At 38.1% G+C, this 19,758-nt stretch overlaps 1 protein-coding gene and 1 pseudogene across 5 annotated transcripts in view; both read right to left on the bottom strand.

Moving 5' to 3' along the window:
* Positions 1–19,758, bottom strand: part of Mllt3 (MLLT3 super elongation complex subunit) — a 334,605-nt gene that overhangs the window by 260,729 nt on the left and 54,118 nt on the right. The window contains exon 2 of one of the 4 annotated variants that reach the window (XM_087183852.1): positions 7,601–7,753. The exons of the other annotated variants lie outside the window; for them this stretch is intronic. The gene's annotated coding sequence lies outside the window, so the exon portion shown is untranslated. The remainder of the gene's footprint in view (positions 1–7,600; positions 7,754–19,758) is intronic. 4 annotated transcript variants of the gene reach the window in all.
* Positions 7,763–19,758, bottom strand: part of LOC147825892 (KRR1 small subunit processome component homolog pseudogene) — a 64,554-nt pseudogene continuing 52,558 nt past the window's right edge. The window contains exon 1 of the transcript XR_015440058.1: positions 7,763–19,758. This exon is cut by the window's right edge and continues 52,558 nt beyond it. The product of XR_015440058.1 is annotated as a KRR1 small subunit processome component homolog pseudogene (transcript).

The raw sequence follows: 19,758 nt of genomic DNA, 5'->3' as shown, positions 1-19,758 counted from the left end.
CCGGTCCCCTCTGTCTTAGACAGAAACTATCTTTCAATAAATTTTTCCGATTCTTAACCTCAGTTGTTCCTGGAAGAAACAAGTTTTACTTCTCATTCATTGTTCCCTAAACCTCTTTTATTACTCGCTTTCACTAGCAATATCAATTTCAACCAATTTCTAAGGCAGAAAATATGCCACTAAATTCATAATTCCATTTACATCAAATTCAGGAATTATTGATTCCTGTCAGTTTCAAAATATCAAACATATAAGAGAGTAATTTAAAACAGATTTCAAAAATGTTTTAGGGGAAGGACAGCTTGACACCTCCTTTGCTATTTCCAACACTATCTCTCAACCTTAACTGTGTAAATTACTGGTTTTCAGAAAAACTTAATTTTGGTTTACACTCTATAACTAAACAAATATTAACAAAACATTCAAAAATGACCAAATTAAATTAATCTCAAAGTTGTTTTCACAGCTGTGTTCAATTACATTTTAGTACTAACCCCTAAAGGTCACGACTTCAACAAAACATTAAGCTTTAGCAGTCATCATAAAATCTGTACAATTAAGATATTCAACTTGTCAGGTAAAAGGGCCAAAGACCAAGACCAGACCAGGCCACAACAAGCCTTTATTAGGGGAATAGATCTGCCGGGCTGTCTCTGAACAAAGGAGAGACAAAAGCAATATGGCCGGGGCAGGGAGAGTCTTCTATAGAGACTGGGGTGGGGTTTGTAGGGTCTGAGGTGGGGTTGAGTGAGGTAGTGACTAGGGAGTGGAGGAGCCCGTGATGTCACTAGGTGGTAGTAGGTGAGAGAGTATTAGGTTACTTTCTAGGCGGGGACAGGGGCATACTGGGAAGAAGGGTTTATTCTTTGGTGGGAACAACCATCTTGGCATGATGTCACACAGGGGAGGGGGCAAGGCACAATAGGAAGAGGGCAGCTACTATACATAATAGCTCCTGAGGTGGTGGGAGACCTATCACAACTATGTGATAAAGTTTTGCAATAATCTAGCAACTACTGTGCAGCCAAAGTGACCCTTGTGCAGGTTTACCAGGAACACTTCAAAAGATTCTTTGTTTTTTTGATGTATGGGAAACTTAACAAACAGTATAAATTCCCACCTAGGAGTAAGCATTGTTAACAATGCTAGAAAAAGAAACCAAACTGTTATATATATACATATGAAAAATTAACACGGTTAATTGGTATATAATTCGGGCCTATTTTTTCAACTTTTATCATGTTCTACGTCATCTTAATGACTTAAAAAATCTACCACCAGAATGTAAATTGTAAACCTATTACGGAAAACAATAAGGAGGTTCTTCGAACAATTAAAAATACAACTACCACAAAATCCAGCAATTCTACTCCTGGGCATATACCCAAAGGAAATGAAATCAATACCTCAATATCTGTATGCCCATGTTCATTACATCATTACTCACAGTGCCCAAGATATGGAAACAGCCTAAATGTCCACCCTCAGATGAATGGATAAACAAACTGTGGCATGGGACCAAAAGACATTTTGCTAAGGGAAACAGGCCAGACACAGAAAGGCAAATACTGCATGGGGTCTCTTACACGTGGAATCTAAAAAGGTCGAGCTCTCTGCTCACTTTGGTGGTACGTATACTAAAAATGTTGGGCTGAAAGGCACAACAGCATGGTGGCTGCCAGGGGCTGAGGGACAGGAGAAATGGACAAGTGCTGGGCAAAGCACGCAAAGTTCTGGTCACTAGATTAGTAAGTTGTGAGTTCTCAGGGCAGTATGGACTTTAAGAAATGTTACCGTATGAACCACTGCAAAGTACACACACATCAAATCACCACAATGTATACCACAAACCTATTCAATCTAACATAAATCAAAGTTTTCAAATAAAGTTGCCCACCCCCCAAAAAAATCTGCCACAAGAAAATTCAAAAGCTATTGCACAAAATGTAGATCTTTAAAGGAGAAGTCTTTACCAAATTTATTTGCAAAAGTGTTGTAAGACATGTATTTAGAAAGTTACTACAGAGTTATGGGAAGTTTAAACCAACTTTAAAAAACCAAGTAAGGGACACACCAATGGCAATAACGGGGAAAAAAACTTCATTTAGGGATTCATCTTTAGAATTTTCTACATCTAAAAAATTTGAGGAAAGGTATAATTTAAATAATAGTCTTGGGTTTCTACTTCAGTCCCATATATGAGCTACCAAACAAATAATTTAAGTTTAGATATAATTATAAATTGACGGCACTCTATAAAAAAATTCTGAGCTTTGGTAGCACTTCCCTTCATTTTGACCCTGCCTGTCCTTCCTGGATGAATAGAAAATGAGTATGAATTTAAAATACACTGTGTTCTAAAGCACAGTAAATATGTAAGCACTTACAAAACTAAAGGGGAAAGAGCTGGATGTGGTGGTGCACACCTGTAATCACAGCACTCGGAGGCTGAGGCAGGAGGACCCTCCTGAGTTCAAGGCCAGCCTGGGCTACCTAGCAAGACTTTGTCTCAAAAAACAAAACAAAACAAAAAAACTAAACAAACAACAACAACAACAAAAAACTAAAGGGAAAAAAAATGTTAGGAACCAGAGACACCAATCACAGTCTACACAAACAGGAATGAGCTTTCTGCACAGCACACACTGTCTCTCCCAGCTGCATCAGCATAAAGAAAGAAGCGTGGTGACAGCACAGGGTTAATCAGGGCTGCCCCAGAAAGCCCTGAAGCCAAAGATCCCAAGCCTCTCAAGATACAAAGTACTTTTTTTTGGTACTGGAGATCGAACTCGGGTCCTTGGTCCTTGCGCTTGCACAGCAGGCGGTGAAACCACTGAGCTAAATCCCCGGCCCAGAAAGTACTTTTAATAGAAACCAAGAGGAAGGAAGAAAATTCATATCCAAAATAATCAATACTTAAACATTTCAGTAAGAAGAGGCAAAACAGTCACTGAAAGAAAACCACATTCAGGGCTGAGGCAGGAACATCTTGCAAAAAACACTCAGGGTGCTGCTGCTGTGCACCGAGCCTCGGTGGGCAGAGGTGCATGGCACAGTGAGATCCAGTCCAGGAGACCTGACAGCTCAGCTCCTACATGAGCCACATCTTCAATGAGTCCACCACAAGAGCTGTGTGATCTTGGACAATACTAAGAACGGACACGGGAGGATACCCATTTGTCCTCCAGGTAAAGGTAACCAGGCAAGACGTAAATTGGCCCCATGAGGTTTGCCTTTCAAACCATCAGAAAGCAGACATGGCTATGTGATTCTACTGCTAAATGACGGCTTGTGGCAGCAAGGGGAGAATCCTTCGAACTTACGAGGACTTCTTGCACTAATTAAATATAAAACAGCTTTTAAAAGTCCATCACAGGTATATTTCAGACTGTAACTTTTTCTTAATGTAGTCAAGCAGGCAAACAGCCAACCAATCCATTAAAAAATCAAAGAGCCAGAAATCTATGCTTTGTCATTAACTCAGCTATGAAAAAGCATTACACTGGCATCTTCTTTTCTTAACCGGACAGCAGGGGTAAGTGGATAGCATAACAGAGAGAAGAAGATGTCTTTGTGGTATCTATCCTACAACTGGGACAGAGCTCATACTTCTGGCTCATGGCATGTTCTTGGAAGTGAGCAAATGTCTCAAGTTTGGGTTGCATGTGAAGTGATAAAAGACAATGGCATCAGGGCCGGGGATTTAGCTCAATGGTTTCGCCGCCTGCTACGCAAGCGCAAAGACCCGAGTTCATTCCCCGGTACCAAAAAAAAAAAAAAAAAAAAAGACAACGGCATCATGAAAAAGATATTTCTGACTAATTTTGATGACTATCATTTAGGCCAAAATGACACACTGAGATTATCCACCGCTTCTCCCAAGCCTGTTCCCCTTTCCCCTTTTACAGTGAGCATAATGATAAAAACCACTATGCACTGCTAGGTGGTAAGTATAAAATGCTACATTCCTATGCTGTTTTTCAGACTCTATCTAAGGAGTCAACTGAAGCCACAGTTAGCTTAGAAAACAAAAGCTGAATAATGGGGAAAATACAAAAGACAAAGAAACTTCCTGCTTGCACAACACTTTAAACAAAATCCCTCTAATTTAAATTTGCTCTTGAAGGACCAGGAGTCTTCCTGAAGGGTAATCTTTTATAGGACTTGTTTTGTTTTAATAACTACCTTGTGCATTTTTTAAATCACAGTTATTGTGAAGTACTCAACCAAGACTATTTCTTCTCTGCTCAGGTTTGTGACTCCTCCTGCAGGTAGTGGCTATTTAACTAGAAAAAACAAAAACAATGCCAACAAGCACATACTATGTAGAACATACAGTGCTATACTTATAGACAGGAGCAGCTTTGTTGAACATCTAAACTCAGCAGCATGAGGAAAAACAACCATCTGATTCTTCCCTCACAACAAGGGCTTCAGCCACGCAAACATCCAGGCCCTGGAACCTGGGAGCCTCATGTGCCATCTATGAAAGTACAGAGGGAAAGCCCCAAAGTAGCCAATTATTTAAGTCCAAACATGACCTGTTCAAACACACGGATTCATACATATTTACCTTTCACTTAATTGCAGATATTAAAAATATTACACATTCTAAAATAGGCTGCAAATGCAAACAAGCAATCCATGTTATTACAGCTGGACAAGAAACCACTAAGGCCAACTTAATGTATACTTCCAATGAGGATTGGCACTGTGTGTAGCTATGTCTCCCTTTCAGAATACAGCGGTGTGACTAAAATGTATAGCGAATGTTTACTTTTTTTTTTAACTTTTTAAAAAAATTCTTACAGTAAAAGACACATTATCACTATTCAGCTTCAAAATATACCCTCCCTCATTTTGAACACACTTGTCCCATTCTGGCCACTTTCTGAAGCAGTTCTGGAGTCTTCTTTTGTGTCTCTACAAGCTGAGGAAGGAAGGAAGGAAGGGAAGAAAGGGAAGAAAGAGAAGAGAAGAGAAGAGAAGAGAAGAGAAGAGAAGAGAAGAGAAGAGAGAAAAGAGAAAAGAAAAGAGAAAGACAAACAGATGGGGGGGAGGGGAGAGAGAACAGTGAACACTGCTGCCAGAGTGCCATCCAATGGAAAGGCAGGCTCATAATAATATCTGTGCTCACCTACCTCATTCACTGGCTTTGGTACACTAGCTTTTGGACCCAAAGTCCAAAGGACCAAGCAGGTAGACATTCTGAATTAATTCAGGACATCAAGGCAGCCCTACCAGTGCAACTAAAGACACTCACAAAAGAGGACTCCAGAACTATTTCAGAAAGTGGTAAGAATGATGGGCTAAGTGTATTCGAAGAAAGAGGAAGTATACTGAGGAAGATTAATGGCAATGTATCTTTTATTGTAACCACTTTTTAATTTAATCATTAACTATATTTTTGTTACTCCACATGCACTCTACAAAAGTGAGAATATTCCATTTGTCAGGAGTGATGGATGAGTTATTTTCATCAGTTACAGAAGTGCAAAACTTTGGAAAAAGACGTGTACACTCCTTTTATACAAGATATTTTAGATACATTTATTCATCTGAATATTTTTATTTCCCTAAAGATGATTATCTCACAACTCACAAACATCTAGAATAAGCTTCAAAGTATAATTTTCATAAATAAAAACACTTGAAATTTCTCATTCATTTACACATGAAAAGGGTTTCAAAAAGAACTTTTTTATGTGTTAATATTTCAACTATCTGGAATAATTTAAATATAAAGCAATATAAACTTTAAAAGTTAAAGGTAATTAAAATACCAAGAGAACAGATTTTTGAATGCACTAAAATTAAATTTATATTCTTCAGATTATTCAGGTGATTTACTCCAATGTAAAAATAAAGTCTGAAGTGCAAGATTTATTTGACAAATATGGCATATTATAAGCACTCCAATATGAAAGCATCATGGTTTACGATGTTCAAATACATTAGTCTTCATCTTACCCTAGGTTTTATACATACATTTAAAAATCCAATTACAAACTTGAAGACAAATGATAAACTACATGGCAGCATTTGCAATATTCCCTAATACACATGCAATGTTCATATAATCATTAAAACGTTTAGAAATATCCACTGACTTAGAACTTGTAACCTTCTATTACACCATCCAGGCCTTAGAAATCTAATGGACAGAAAGTGTGTACCCGATTTGTTCATTATTTCTGATCAAATTAGAAAGGTTAGATATTTAGGAACTTAAGAATTTAGCCAGAGTTCTCATTTTTATTTTTAAATATCCAAAAACAATAAAACATACCAAAGTAATAAAACATGCCACCCTAATACAGCATTTAAAATATGTCGGGCACTGTAGTTAATTCATTTAATCCTCAAAATATTGTTGTGAAATAAACCCTAACAGTAAGTTCATTTTACAAATGAGAAAACTGAAACAAAAAGACAAAGTACTTCCCCAGATTTACAGCTAAGTACCACAGCCTGATTCAAATTCAGGCACTCTGGCTCCAAAGTCTTAACCTCTTAATCAGATTTCTAGAGTCTCAAGCCATATTCACCATTCCCAAACTCCATCCCTGATTTCCCACCTCTATCTGAAGATCAAGAATACCTGAGGGGATGGGGATTTAGCTCAGTGGTGCCGCGCCTGCCTTGCAAGAGCAAGGTCCTGAGTTCCATCCCTGGTACCGCAAAAAACAAAACAAATGGAGTAGGTAAATGTTATTAACTAAATTCAAACCATCTGCCATCCTTTTTGAAAAAGTACATTCACATCCCCAAGTTGTTCCAAACATGCTTGAGATGAAAGACAAAAAGAAAATGGATAGGAAATGCAAAAAGTTATAAAGAATCAGAGAAGTATTACCAATAGTTTCCTAAACACGTTTATTCATACCCTTAAAACATGAATAAAACCAATGCTTTTTAAAACTTAGTACAACAGGGTAATTAAAACAGTATGGTACTGTCATAAAGACTTATAGAGCAGTGGAACAGAATAGAAAACCCCAAAATAAATTCACATATATATGACCAAATGCTCTTTCATGAGGTGCCAAGACACAATGAGGAAAGGATAGTATCTTCCAACAAGAAGTGCTTTGAAAACTGAATATCCACATGCAAAAGAAAAAAGTTGGACTCATACAAAAAAATAAACTCAAAATGGATGAAAGACCTAAATATAAGACCCGAAATTATAAACTCCTAAAAGAAAACACAGCAGAAAAGCTTCCTGACAATGAGTCTGGCAAGAACTTCTCTTCTTCGATATGACATCCAAAGCCCTGACCATGAAGGCAAAAACTGACAAACAAGACTACAACAAACTTATAAAATTCTACACAACAAAGAAAACAACAGAATGAAAAGATAATCTATAGAATGTGAATAAATATCTGCAAGCCATATGTCTGATAAGAGATTAACACAACATATATAAAGGACACCTACAATTCTAAACAACAAAAAATCTAATTAAAAATTAAGCACAGGACCTACTTCAACAGACATGTCTCCAAAGAAGGTATACAAATGGCCAACAAATATATGAAAAGATGCTCAACATTGTTGCTATGGTCTGGATAAGATGGATCCCCCAAGGACTCACGTGCTGGAAGTACACTCCCACATCATGGTACTGAGACCTGGGGAGCCTTGAAGAAGTGGATCCTTGCAGATAACTGGGTCTCAGGGCACCAACCTCAAAAGGGATGAGTGCTCCTTTCAGGGGGTGGGTGAGGGCCCGGCACTAGGCGATTTACTGTAAGATGGAATTGTCACAAAGTGAGTCTACTCCTTTTAGCCTCTTTTGCACACAATGCTCACTGCTCAAGCACAAAACACTTGGTCATGTGATATCATTTGCCATATCAGGGTACAGCATGAGACCCTCACCAAATGTAGTTACGTGAGCCTGAACTTTTCAGCTTCCAAGAATCTTTCTTTTCCCTATAAAGTACCTAGTCTGTTGTAATCTACTAGAGCAACACAAAACAGGACAGGATAATTGCTAATCATCAGTGAGATGCAAGTCAAAAGCAAAATGAGATATTACCTTATACTTGTTGGAATGGCCACTATTTAAAATAAAATTGTACTATTTTATAAAACATTGGCAAGAATGTGAAGAAATTGGAACCCTATGCACTGTCAGTGGGAATATAAAATGGTAGAGCCAATCAGGAAAACACTGTTTCCTAACAGTGAAGGTTCCTTAGAAATGTAAATGTAGAACTACCATATGATCTAGGTGATCTCACTTCTGGGTATACACCTAACAGAGGTCAAAACAGCATCTCAGAGAGGTATATGCACACTCCTGTTCACTGCAGCATTATTTACAATAGCCAAAAGGTGGAAGAAATAGAACATGAGCTAAGTTTTCTAGTGGCCACATTTTTTTTTAAAAAAAGACACTGGTAAAATTAATATTATATTTAACATATACAGCCAAGATAATTCCAAATACCATCAATTTTTAAAAAATATTAAAAGGCTAGAACTACAGTTCATTAGTAAGCAACTGTTTAGCCTGCACAAGGCCTGGACTGTATTCCTGGCACCAATAAAATAAAATAAAATATTAAAAATTAGTAAGATTTTGTACATTACTTTGACATTAAAGCCTTGAAATGCTGATGTACATTTTATATTTATAACATATCTCAACTTATATGCTTAGTTTTCATTGGAACTACCTGATCTATATCTACAGCTCAAAAAATTTAGTTTCAAAGTAGATTCACAGACACAAGTTGTTCCAGGGCTGGGGATTTAGCTTAGTGCTTCCACCGCCTGCCTTGCAAGTGGAAGGACTCAAGTTCGATCCCCGGTACCAAAAAAACCCAAGTTGTTCTAAACACAATTTTCTAGTATTGAATCAAACATTTAAGGTTAAATTTAATTATAATTAAATCTAGAATTCAGTTCTTCAATCTACACATATTTCAAGTAACAGAAACTCACATTCAACTACCACATTGACAGTGTGTGTCTATCAAAGGCATCTATCCACCTTCTCCAGGTCCACAGCACCATATTTACAACTGCTCTCAAGGTACTCTGTACTGCCTGAGATCAGCCTCCTCCCAAAAGGAATATGTTCTGCTTTCTGAAAAGCAGACAGCATTGGAAATTTAAATAATAGCAAGTGAAAATATGTTAAATCATCCAGGAAAGTGCTAAACAGAGATTAGATCTAATACCACAACAAATACAGCAGTTTATACAGTAAATGGATTTTAATTATAATTATTAATAGAAACACTGGAAGTAAAATTTACATCTCCCAGTTATGTGAAATTGTCCTCCTATCCTTTGGAATGGCCTACATACAAGTCAGATTCAAGAAAAGTTGTTCCCTGTCCCAGGTGCAATCTTTCCTGCTGGTGCTTGGCAGCAAGGACTTGTGCAGGAAGTAAACTGCCTACCTGCATGTCTTTGGTTTGTTGTTTTTTTGGTACCAGGGATCAAACTCAGGACCCTGAACTTGCAAGGCAGGCGAGGGAACTACTGAGCTAAATCCCTGGCCCTGCATGTCTTTGAAACTCACTCAAGGGCAATCTGCTCCTAATTACCAGCACACATTTTGCTCAATGATAATAACATAAAAGTAAAACTAGGTAATACGAATATTGCCTTCATTTGGCACAGCACAGACCAAATTACTGATAAATTATGAGATTCCTTAGGAATGTCAAAATAGAAAAAAAGGCAAATAGTTACAATGTGTATATACTAAAAGACTGATGCAAAAATAAAAAATGACATCACACTTAGCTTTCTCAACAAAGAAACCCCATTTCTGTAACCACCTCTACAGCTTATAAAACTAAGAATTTTAATTAGTTCCTAGCAATAATATTAGAAAACACATGTGTCACTTACTGCACTTACTCTGTGCAAAGAATTTCTTAAGCAATTTACCTATATCAATCTGTTTAAACTTTTTATTGTTTATCACAATAACTTTTATCAAGTAAGTAACTTATGATCCCCATTTTGAGGATGAGGAAAGTAAAGAGCAGTTAATGAACAAGTCATACAGGTAACTCAGACAGGATTTGAAGATAACTGAGATTTGAAGCTGAACAGTCTAGCTCCAGATGACATGCTTTTAGCCACTACACAGTACACTATCAAATTCACTTTGGCGCCCTGAGAATTTTAAGAAAAACTATTCAAATTTTCCTATATCACTCTGGCAGATATATAAACAGATGAAAATTTCTTTCCATACCTGCACACCAAAAATGCCCAGTAAACCATGCATTCACTGTGATCACCATCTCTCCTCCTAACACACGCTTATGGGAGATCTGTTTCCAGAACAAAGTTAGTACAAATTAGGGAATTCCTACTTCACTGCCTCCCAAGGATTTCATACAAGTGAATACAGTGATCCCAAAAGAAATCCCATGGCTTACCAGGAATCTACAGGAACTGTTAACCAAGCAATTGCTTCCAATATCACAAACTCCAAATCACTTTTAATAAAGGAACATGGAAGCATGCAATGAAACCTCACCTATAATTTTAAAATTCACTGTTCTAGTTTAGATAACATTTCCAATCTCATATAACAAGGCTGGTAATGAATTGCCAACTGACTGTTTCAAGTTTTCCTCCTCTTTCTTATGTGTCTTACAAACACAAACCACCTCTTGAGGGTACTGGCTCATGAATGATAACAACAAAGGGAACCCAGAGTGAAGAAAGGGGGGACACACACACACACACACACGGTTATGCTGCCTCCCTAGCCTTTACCAAAGATCTGTATTAAACTGTGGCTTTCTACCCTGCTTATTCTTAGTCTGCAGTTCCTTCTTTCCCATGCCATTTGTTTAATCACATGTGTGTGCCTCTTAGTATGTTAAATCTTGTGTAATATGTTACAATCTTCTATAAATAACCAATACACAAGTGCAAGGACCCAAGTTCAATCCCCAATACCAAAAAAACAAAACAAAACAAAAAAAACCAATACAGTTGGGGGGGGGGGGGGCTTGTTACAAAAATTTAAAAGGTCAAGATCATGGCTAAAATTTCCAAATGGCTTTAACAGCCAGCAGACCTGAGAGTAAAAAAGGAAAAACTCTGATCCTAGTATTTATTTTTAAGCTCCCCAAGAAAGAATAACTTACCCGGCCTTATTTCTAAGACATTCTCATGTTTGATACCTGACAGAGCTTCTTTTTATGTCCTACACAACTCTTTAAGCCAAAGAGTCTTTCCACAAAGCAAGGCCCACTTTTAAGTACTCTGCCCCACACCAAGCTCCTTCTCTCAGAAGTTGGTATTTCATTTTCCAAACTCCCTCTGGTAAATTATTACATGGAATTGCATTCCAGTATCTTCTAATGAAAGGAATCAAACATTTTGAGGCCTATAAATTCCCCCTGGTTGATCATGAATTTAACAACCAGCCTTTTCCATTACATTTGCCATTCAGAAACAAACCTAAAACAACCTTCAAAGTTGCAAGGGCTGAAATTCCAGAATCAGAGAAAAAACTTGTTGAGCGACCAATATCAAGAGTTCCTGATTTCAGTATTCAATAGAGAGATACTTATACTAAAATCAACTAAACTCCCAGTTCATAACCTTCCAGTGCTAATACAAACTACCTGAAGGTCTCGAGACACAAATTCTATAAAAGAAAGCAACCATGTGTTTATCGCAACTTCCTATTTTGACAGAGCTGATATTTTTTATTTAACATTAGTGCCACACCCTACAGACACAGAAATATTAGCTAGGATTTATGTAGCAGCAGACATTTGTAACCTCTTGAGATCCATGTTAATCGTTAAGTTTATATTCAATCTCCAACCCCCTATGTGTACATACAAATACTCAACCTGCTCTGATAAAATCAACCATTATACTTGCTTTCCTCTCTGTTCCCAAGTCATCAGATCCACCCACCCAGATCCCCTTATGACTGTACAATTTATGGGTAACTTATTTCTCCTGGCTTTCTTCCCCTGACACAACATAACCACTTTCCTTTTATAGAGTTCTGATCAATTCTCAGAAGTAAGGAGGGTGGGAGGTTAATGAGGAACAATAGCAAAAGATGTTTCAAGATTTTCCTCTTACTTGGAATCTTACTTGCAAAGAACTTTACAGTCCTATCAGAGCTATCTTATAACATGCTGAAAAAGGAAGCATTCACAATACCATTTAACCCAAAAAACAAGGGTAAGCCAGCTGCAGAAGACCACTCACTAGATACCAAATTAGCAAATGCTGCATCTACTCTTTCAATTTCCGGAGCTATCAAGCTCTACTTTTTTATTAAAAGCCGACGTCACTCTTGTGAAGCAAAATGACCTTTAACCTTTATACAGCAACAACCTCACCGTCCAGTTCCAGATAGCCTGGTAGCTAGCCTGCTAGAACATCTCCCTCCCTGGGGTGTGGGAGAGTTCACTGAGAGAGAAGAAACGTTTTGAGAGTGGAGGAAACCCAATGGATGGTGCAACCTTAAGGACAAGCTTTTTTTTAAGGACCTCAAACACCTAGCTCTCTTCACAAATTACATAATCACGTATTTCTTGGTAGATATACTCAGGAAATTGTTCTGAAAGTGTACTAAATCACACAGAGGAGTAGCATCCATATGCAAATCCCACAGAGACTCTACCTCCTCCTACCTGGCAAGCAAAACCAGTTTCAGTGAACCTCCTGAAAGTACAACCTAAATGTCATTATAGGTTTACCAAAAAGCTGCAAGGCAGACAGAGAGAGAGAGAGGGATTGATTACCTTTTCTATCCCCAAAATTCAAAAACATATATAAAAATACTTTTCTGATAAAGACATTTTCTGCAGTGGACATCCAGAAAGTACAGAGAACATGTGAGAAGCTGACCTTTTATTATAAGTAATGGGTGTTTTTTCTTCACCATCAGGTCAGAAACCAGAAATCAGTCCTTGAAATGAGTACTGAATTATGGTCACATTTTTATACTTTAACCTCATGAATCTTAAAGTAATTTTAAATACCACCTAAAAATAAAACAGAAGTCCTCATTTCTCTATACTAAGTGTAACTCTGTAAAAACAGGTTTCACAAAGGAAAAAGAAAGAGAACTATCATCTTGGTATTTTCTCCTCCAAAGTATTCTAGAAAAACCTGAATTCATATTCATAAAGAGACACTAGTCCATGACTGGAACATCTGCATTTGCAGATTCGACAAGAGATTGCTAGGCACCTCGGCCACGTCAAGACTGATGCTGGGTGCACAGGACATCACAAGAGTGACAGGATGTAAATCCCTCCACTCACGGAGCTCGCCAATTTCATCTGACTTCAATGCATCTGTAACACTCATTAAACAGCACATCCGGAGCACCTCCTACGACTAGCCAGTATGTCTGGAGTGAATATCTTGTCTAAATAAGAGCCTGCTCATTTTCTTGCCTCCTCTGCAGTGAGGCATAACCCATGCCTATTATGGAAAATTCATCTCCAAATAGCAATGCAAGTGTTCACTGGACCTCCTTAAGAAAGCTAGTGAAACTACTTGATTCTTTAAACATTCTTATCTTATAGATCTAGAAGACAAGAGGCAAGAGTGTGAATATGTAACTAAATTTTTTACAACTACATTAGAAACCTTCCTAGTGGGGCTGGGGATTTAGCTCAGTGGTTCCGCCGCCTGCCTTGCAAGCACAAGGACCTGAGGTCAATCCCCATTTCCAAAAAAAAAGGAAAGAAAAGAAACTTTCCTGGTGTCTAGAAGAAAAGAAACAAATATCATTTTGCTTTAAGTTGTAATATACAAATATAAACATTCACAATATGCTAGAAAAAAAAAGCACTCCCAGAATATTGAATATTAATTTGAAGAAAATTTCACAAACAGAAACCACAAATCTGAGTCAGGTAATGCTCTTTATTAAAGAAAACCAAATCAAGTGCAATGGTCCACCACCAGTCTCCCATACCCTTGAGAATGACAACCAATTCCTTCCACATAAGATTTTTTTCCTTTTCCTTTCAGTTCGATACCAAATATTGTTGGCTCTGAGTAAATTTCACATTTATGATTTTAACTGGCATCATACTTTCTGCCCAACATGTTTCATATAACTCCTCATTAAAGAGACATTAATGATTTAAATCTGACCAATTCTACTTTCTCACCCCAAAACTTAATTTCCTGTACAGCACTGCTTTCATTTCACCTTCTTAAAAAAAAACCTCAGTTCACAAACTTTTAAAAACCTCTGTTCCCTATTACTTAAGAAAATTCATGGCTGGCAGACTGTAAGCCAGTACAAGTTGTTACAAGTTCTACTCACTCTCTGACAGGGGAAAGCTTACAGCACAGTCACAGAAACCAAGTTCCATTTCTGAGCTCCTATCGCTACTTAAAACTCATTTGAAAAAGATTACTCAACACCAAAAATAGATGACAAGAATAAAACACACTCACAGAACATTACAATAATATCAATTCTTATTCAGGATAAAACTCTCAAAGGAGCAAACTTTGGCAAAATGTAGCTAATTTTGTATATTTCAAGCCCTTAACTGACCAACTTAGCTCACTCTGTCAAGGGCACCTGCTTCTCCCCTGTACAGTACAGGAGTGGTGAGCTCCCATATAGAAGTCTACAGTTTTGTACGCCTCCAATAATATACCTTCCACAAGACGTTTTGTTTGTTCCCACATAAACCAATAAAGTGAGGGTAAAAAATGGCTACTTTGGGTTGGGGATTTAGCTCAGTGGTTCCGGCCTTGTGCCTCTCAAGCACAAGGTCCTGAGTTCAATCCCAGTCCCCAGAAAAAGGCTACTTTTTAAAACTTAAATTAGGTGCTTTGCAACTACTCAGCTCAATTAATATCTGCCCCCAATGAACAATGGAAAGTGAATTTAACATTAAGGAAACAATACCCTTTCACCTTAATTACCCCTTTCTAACTAAAAATTAAGTAGAACTGGGCCAAGCAGTGAGCCCTTGCGGAATTAAGAGGGTGTCATAGAACTGTGCTACAGAACAGGACTGTGGTGACTCCCATCGGCCCCACCTCCAGTCAGCCTCCCTGGCCAGGGCTCCCTCCCTCAGGAGGCTGGCTGACTGACTTCACAACTCCTCTTCTTAGCCTGAACTTAAGCTGGGTTCTCTGGTTTATTTTGATGCTACAAAGAGAATTCTGGCTTAAAAATCAATTTCCTGTGTAAGTTCAGATGTTTGAGCCCCCAACCTATATTTTTAAACGTTGAAACTGAGTTCTTGAACACACAAAGTGCCTTCTGTCACCTTCTGAAGTAACACTGTCCTTGGTCACCACTTCCCCCAATTCAGTGTGTACACTGCCAGTGAGACAGAAAACTCAAAGGCTGCCACACCAGAGAGCCACTGGAAACAAATGCCAAGAAATGAATAAGAAATGAAGACATCCAAAAGCATGCAAACAAATCCTTTCCAGAGTCAGATTGCTCCAACAAAATTAAAGGAGGATCCAATCTTTGAGTCATCAGCCAAAAAAGATCGTCTAAAAAGCCTTCTGATGGACCAGGGATTTAGCTCAGTGGTTACGGTGCCTGACTCACAACCACAAAGTCCTCAGTTCAATCCCCGGTACAAAAAAAAAAAAAAAAACCTTCTGATGAGGGCTGGGGATTTAGCTCAGTGGTGCTGCTGCCTGCCTCGAAAGCACAAGGTCCTAAGTTCAATCCCCAGTACCAAAGAAAAAAAAACCCTTCTGATGACAGATGTGAATATTTCCAGGAACTGTAACTTCAGAAAAAGTATGAAGAACTGACTTTACAATAACATCCACCCTTTTTGATTTTGAGGAACAACTTTCAGTGCCTGAGTTTATAAAAAAGAAAACTGTAAAATACATGATGTCAAACTTAATGAATACAGTGGGGAGAGAAAATGTTTGAACAGATATGAGATGAATGGTTAAAGAGACATACTTTACCTTTTTATTTTTACTAATCATTTATCAGAATGTATAATATAATCATGTTATTTTGATCAACTATTCTACTGATTAAAGTGTTCAAACAACTTCTATACTGAATAATCCTTGTAGGTATAGAACATTTTAAAATTTATGATTTTATACATTTTTGAATATATAAGTATGACATGATAATCCATAAAAGACTTAAGAAACATAACTATGTATTAGAATAAAAATTGGGAAAGAAATGGAACAAAAAAGAATTTGATTAAACCCTGAGAAATAGTTCCAACTAAAGAGCTTGTTCTTTTTTTTTTTTTTCTGATTGGTTTGTTTTTTTGGCTGTGATGGCAATAAAACCCAGGGCATTACACAAACACTGAGCCATATCCTCAGCCCTTTTTTATTTTGAGTCAGAGCCTTGCTAAATTGCCCAGCTTCTCTGGAACTTGGGATCCTCTTATCTCAGCTTCCTGAGCAGCTGAGATTACAGGTATGTGCCACTGTGCTTCACTTCACCTGTGCTTGTTTTCTTTAACTGAATAGTAGCTGATCTGAAAATGTAAGACTTCTTTCATTAGCTGTACTTTAAGTGTATCATGGAAATAGTTTAAATGTCAATTTTTGCAATATGCTCAAAATTATATCTTTTGAAACACCTAAACTTATGATGAAAATTTATATATCAGCACAAGATCTGAGGACCACAGAGCAACACAGGCAGCAGTCTATCGGCAACCAATGATTCAGTCAGAGGAAGGCTTTAGCCTACCTTTCCTGCCTTAACTAACAACACCTCCTCAGTCTGCACCTGTGGTTGGAGTCCTGCCGGTACATCACTTCATCTAGTGAGTGCGGATTCCCACCTCCTGGTTCTGTTTATTGCCAAGAGACCCTGCCCTCCTCAAATGCCACCGCTCTCCCTGCTGCAGCTTCTGTTCAGATGCTGCAGAGAGCTAATCTGGTAACAAAGCAGAACAACACAGTGCACCATGGGGAAGGCCAGGTGGAATATGGTAGCAGGTAACCTGTTTTCAAAATCTGGCTCTGCAATTTTCTAAATTAAGCCAGTTGCTTAATCTTTCTATAGCTCAGTTTCCACCTTCTATAATATGTGGATTATAATCAATGGTCCCTGGCTGGGGACTACTTTTAAAAATAGAATGAGTAAATGCCCTTAAAACCCTACAGTACTGCTTGGCACACGGTCTGCTATATCACCATTATTATTAGCTTCGCCACACCTGGCCCAGGTTTTATTGTACAGACTCAAGTGCACATCTTTACAATTAACTATGTTCCCATAGCAGTTTCAGCTTACTATTCAGTCGGAAGGAATAAACAAGACTATCCACGTACCACGTTTGTACCTTCCTAGAAAGAGCTAGTGAAAACACAATCAGCTTCACAAAAACTCTACAGAAATCAACTAGGGTTAAGGGAGAGAGACATGAGTAAGGATATTTTCACTACCAAATAATTCTACCATAATCTTTCCTGTTGGCTTCAGCCTTTGTATTTAAAAAAAAAAAAAAAATCCAGTAGAAATATAGGGAATAGTAAGCCCTGAAAAGAAACTTCTAAGAGAAGGTATTACTTCCTATCCCTACGGCTTTCCATTCCTTATTTTGAATCAAGAGAAAATATACGAAAAATAATTGGACAAAGGGATAACCTGTACTGGTGAAGAAGAAAAAAACAAAATAACTGGACAAAGTGTACATTCTTAAAGAGATTTATACAGACACCACTGCCTGCTCCTCACCAGGTATCTGGGCCTATAGTTGGCTGTAAAAAGAAAAAGAGAAACTACAGCAGCTGCCCTGAAGAACAGGGGTGGTGAGAATATGACCACAGATGAGCGATTACAATAACCACTACAACAACTTCAGCCATCCCCACAATCACAGCTTTGGGAAAGTTTCTTACTGACAAATCATTTGCCATCATAAATGCAGTCCCACATCTGGCTGTGAGGAAGGACCTTTTAAACCTAACGGTGATATATAACTTTTTTAAGTGTAATAAACCTAAACCTCATGTGCAGCTAAATACAAACCATTATCACATCCTCTGTTACCAGGTTGAAGAACAGGCCCTTATTAAAGAGCATTAGAATCACATGGTTCGTCTGAGTGAAATACAGATTCCTGGATCCCCCAGAAGTCTGACTCTGTCAGAAGCAAAAATCAAAACTCTGCACTTTTTAAACAAACTCCCAGGGAATTCTTAAGTACCCTGCAGTTTTACAACCACTGCCTGAAAGACATCCTGGAATATCACTCAGTAAATGCAATTCACATTTACCATGTACCCTCTGAGAATTGTACTGGCACCATTTTCCTTGGCAGGTTCTGTCCCCACAAGGCTGGAACCATGACTGAAAACAGCTCTGGACTTGAAACTTGCTAGCACTGCAAACAGAGGGAAAGGAAGAACATCTTTCCCATAGCTTCCACATGATCCTACTGAAAGATTATAATTGGTCTGACCTGGATAAGGTGACCACTGTATGTTTATTGTTTTTATTGTTGTTGTTTCCCTGAGATAAAAGGCTAAAAGGTGAGGATGGACTGAGTCAGGACTGTGTACCTTGTCCCTGTCCACCATTTTGGCCAAGGGACCTATAGCATAAAAGGGGGCCTCTAGGGAATTACTCTTCATTTGGCAAGTGCCCTAACTGGGTTTATTATAAATAATTTTACGTGTTATACTTTACAATATGATTCTACTTTAAAATACTGATATAAATGCATGTTTTTTAGGAGTATTTTGTTCCTACAGTAGGAGAGAAAAGGATCATCCCTTGGAAAATGTTTGAGTACTTTTACAAGATGGGACAAGCCAAGTGCCATACACACATACACCTATAAATCGCACCCATTTGGGAGGATGAAGCAGGAGGATCTTAAGTTCAAAGCCAGCTTGGACAATTTAGCAAGACCTTGTCTCAAAAATTTCTTTAAATGTTAAAAAGAAGGGGGTGGGGTGCTGGAGATATAGCTCAGTGCTTCCTAGGTTACATCCCCAAAACCAAAAGGGGAGGGGGGGGGGCACGTGTAACATCTATTACTAAAGGGCAATATAAACAAAGTTCTGCTTAACTGATTAAAGTCTGTGGTGTTCAACTTAACACATCAGTTCCCAAGTTGTTTTCATGAGGGAACGCCTAAAAGTAGGCTTCTACTCAAAGCAGGAATACGGGGATAAGAAAGCATTACAGTATGCTATAACTTTCTCTTATCATTCCACCTCAATTTATTTGATTTATCTGACCAACCCTACCCCCAAATATATTGTTGAGTTTACTAGATAAGGCCATTTGTTCCAAAGCACAAAGCCTTTTACAGCAGTAAGCAGAGGGGCACGGTGATAGATCTTACTATTCAGAGCCTTTGTCCAAATCACTTTGCCTCTTCGAATGGTATCCTTCAATCTGAAGGCTACCCCACCTGAATTACACAGGATAAGGAACTTTGTGCCATCAGTCTTAGACATCTGTTACTATCACTGGCCTGAAGGAATACAAAACACATGTATGGAATAATCATTCATGAATGTTTGATATGCACAACGAAGTTTGATAAGCAGAAAAAAATGACTTTCTGTCAAATACCAAGGTTGTATAGCAGAGTACTGACACCGTAGCTGGGTCTACTAACCAAACTAGTATTTTACTTTGGCCAATGCCAGGTCAGTTCCTTTTGCCCTCCATTTCATCAGACAGGAAATGAGGAAGAGGTGGATGACGTGTTTCTAAGAGCTCACACTAAGATTCTGCTCTTTCTAATAGCCTCACATTTTGTTCTCTGTATCGACAAAGATAAAACA

Source organism: Heterocephalus glaber, unplaced genomic scaffold (assembly GCF_053883595.1).
Source record: "Heterocephalus glaber isolate CG9 unplaced genomic scaffold, H.glaber_assembly_v1.0 deba00001481, whole genome shotgun sequence".
NCBI lineage: Eukaryota > Metazoa > Chordata > Mammalia > Rodentia > Bathyergidae > Heterocephalus > Heterocephalus glaber.
This window is presented reverse-complemented; position numbering and strand designations above follow the sequence as displayed.